The sequence below is a fragment of the Lepisosteus oculatus genome, chromosome 14 (genome assembly GCF_040954835.1).
Source record: "Lepisosteus oculatus isolate fLepOcu1 chromosome 14, fLepOcu1.hap2, whole genome shotgun sequence".
Taxonomy (NCBI): domain Eukaryota; kingdom Metazoa; phylum Chordata; class Actinopteri; order Semionotiformes; family Lepisosteidae; genus Lepisosteus; species Lepisosteus oculatus.
The window spans coordinates 55161318-55164595 of NC_090709.1; the positions used below are offsets into that span (position 1 = coordinate 55161318).

A 3278-nucleotide genomic window follows, 5' to 3' on the forward strand; every position below is an offset into this window, starting at 1 on the left:
AATCCAGAGGGAGGACCCTTAATGCAAGGAGCTGGTTTTTTTTTCGCATTAATCATTATTAACCAGAAACAGCTGCACAACTGGTTGCAATTGTGATTATGTCACTTCTCTGCTTCAGCAAGGTCAATAAAAGACTCTGAAAGTAGTAGAGAAAAACTGAATTAAAATCATATTAGCAATTCTGAGTGATATCTGCATACAGGCAATCCAATAAGAACGTTGAAATCTTTGAATGTCATCTTTCTATATATTGCGCTGCTTTTTACTTGGAGTAAAACTATTGGATTGAAGGGTTAAAATGTATTGTTGTTATTTGGAGAAATCAATGAACTCGTGATTTTATATGTTTTAAAAGACGGTCATGCGCACAGAAAAAAAACAGTGCTGATTATTTTTCTGGAGACGGAGCACTGATGACCTATCCGAGCCAATTGATAAAGCCCACCCAGTGGATACTCTAGCAGAACGTGGAAGAACGTTCACCATTGTAACCAAGGCAACCACAGGAACAACATCAAGAAGCACAATCAATTCCCCATTTAAATCTTTCGTGTAAGGTATGCCATGTGAAAGCATGAAGTAAATCCCCTGATCTCTTTTGAACATGGACAAGGTATTTCTGATGGAGCGCAATGAGCAAAGATTTAATAAGCTACTCCTGCCGATGATTCAGCTTAAAGAAGTAAAAGCTTCACAAACAAAAGCAGCTCGCTACCACAGCCAATATTAAATGTACTTGGTGGCACATTACCATTTGCACTGGCTCAAAAGAGGTCTCGGCAGAATTTGTTCCCTACGTAAAGCTGAAAGCGTCAAAGAGCATTTCCATTGGGAAAAAAAAATCTTTCTTGATGTTAAACATAGAGAGCCTGCCTTTTAGAAGTTCTCCCTCTAAACACCTTGTGCAGCCTCCCGACAGATTAACAAAAAGCGCCTTTTCACCAACTCAATTTATAATACGCCCCTCAAAACTCACAACCGAATAACAATCCATCCGTATATTTGATTTCCAAGATCCATTCAAGGCAACTTGGCTCTTCGCAAGCAAATAATTTCAGGGAAGAAACTCAGTTTAGTCAACTACTGGTGCATTCAGCACACCACTTGCTTGTGCTTGTCAGGGTGGCCGAGTGGTCTAAGGTGCCAGACTCAAAGACATGTGTCTTTCCAGCTGGCTTGGGTGTTCTGGTCTCCAAATGGAGGCGTGGGTTCCAATCCCACTCCTGACAGCTTCTGCTTTTACCTCTCTTGAATTGTTCCAGTGCTACAGTGAATGACTGAAATATAAAAGCAGCAGAAGAAAGCAAGCAACTCAGTGCAATTTGTGAGTATTCTGCACTGTTAAAATGCACAGGTTTTCATACTTTTTGGAATTCGTAGCTCAAGAAGTGACTCCTGTTTCATTTTCTATTCACCAACTCGATTTGCATTCCGCCCCTCACACCTCACAACAGAATAACAAACGGCTTCATGTGCCACAGCATTCCCCTGTAGATTCGGTTTGCACTATGAATTAGGCGACCCCGAATGAAATATTTTAGTGTTGGCTCAAATGTGAGGAATTTCATGAACCCTCAAAAAGGAACGCTTGCAGAAAATGCCAGCAATTCAAAGCGTGTAGGCAGCATGAACAGACCAATTCTGCAATTTCTTTTATCGCGGGCGGTGCTTTCCGAGTCGATGGCTTGCATTAGAAATGAGAAGTGCTGAACTCTAAACACGTTCTTGCCATTACTGCTACTCCTGCTGCTACTCCTTCGTCCTCGAAAAAAGAAAAGACAGGCATGTTTTGAGTCTCAAAATGATCTTCTGGATCCACAAGAAACATGTACATTTGATTGATTCCGCAGTATTTTGGATGTACTGTACTTATAACTTCCATCGAAGAGAGATTTCATCAGTTGCATGAAATTGAAACTTTGACTTTTTGTCTGGTATTGAAAATATGTTAAAAAAAAAACATAAACAATTTTCTAACGAACAACTCATGAATTTTTGCCAGGATCTATATTTAGCGTTTGGTAGTGATAACACTGCTGATATTGATTGAGTAGAAATCTGTGATGTATTGACAGCTTTATCTGAAGCGAGAAGTCCTAGAACGCCATCTATGAAGTTTTAGGATTCATACCAAGAAATGCCTTTTGTTTCCCACCCCAACTGCTGCTTTTGCATTACACATTATGTGAACATTACCAGTTTTGGTAGCTTCTGGGCACGATTAAACTGAAACTGAAACTTATTACAAAATTCTTAAATCAGGACTAATTTTAATATCAAATGAAATTACTACAGAAGAAAAGGTTTAACTGAAATATGAATAAGACTATGCAAGCCTGAAAAATAGAACAATTCAATTTATACAGATGCAGCCATTCAAAGTGCCCGGTACAGACACGTACCGGAGGTAATTGGCTACGGCGTCGCGCATTTTGGCGCAAGATGACGCAAGATGACGCGGGGTACCGCGGTACGTGATTGGTTGACCGACAGGGGCACTCGTGGTCCGTTGGTCTGTCGTAGAAAGATTTACTGTAAACGTCTTTACTGTGCCCGTTGTAGTATTGAATATTCATATGGAATTTTACCACTGAAGGGAAATCTTAATAGCTGAGCATAAAAAGAATAGGAGCATACTGTAAGGCGTGTGAAGGCCATAAACGATATTAATTTTGGAACATAAACATACAGTATATGGCTGGTCTCGGTACTTTAAAGAAAACATACACGAAACATGGTTTCATTATGACCAGAATCGGTCTTGAGATATTTTTAACTTGATTTACAGTATTTGAGAGGTATGTCTTGACACCGATACTACGTAAATACTGCTCACGTATATGTTTTTATTATGTATAGGTTTATATTATGCATTTCATACGGTCAAATTACTTTTGAGCAACTGATAAGAAGCGCAAAACGGTATGCCCAGGGCGTTTTAGTTTCGTTTTGTGCGGGGACTCTGCTTTAACTATATCGCCGTGGATTGATTAGAGATATCAAGTACATACAAGTCATTTTTTAAATGTTGTAGTTCGTCTTGTAAAAATGTTACGAGTACGTAATCTGTCAACAATTACACAGGTTCTGTTTCCATATTGCGGATTTTGGTTACGTAATATTATTTTCTAATTTCACGTTGTGAATATATGATTTGGGCAAACAGAGCCGCAAAGAAGTACATTATGGGTTGTTGTTTTTTTTTGCAGTTTTATCTAGAACAAGCGATGCTTAAACCTTTGTCTGATTCTTGTGAAACTATCCACACGAGAGTTACC

The 3278-nt window shown here is 39.1% G+C and overlaps 1 non-coding gene across 1 annotated transcript; it reads left to right on the forward strand.

Moving 5' to 3' along the window:
- The first annotated feature begins 1116 nt into the window (after positions 1 to 1116).
- On the forward strand, positions 1117 to 1229 carry trnal-caa (transfer RNA leucine (anticodon CAA)). Its single transcript has 2 exons — positions 1117 to 1154; positions 1184 to 1229. It is a non-coding gene; the product is annotated as a tRNA-Leu (tRNA).
- The last annotated feature ends 2049 nt before the right edge of the window (positions 1230 to 3278 follow it).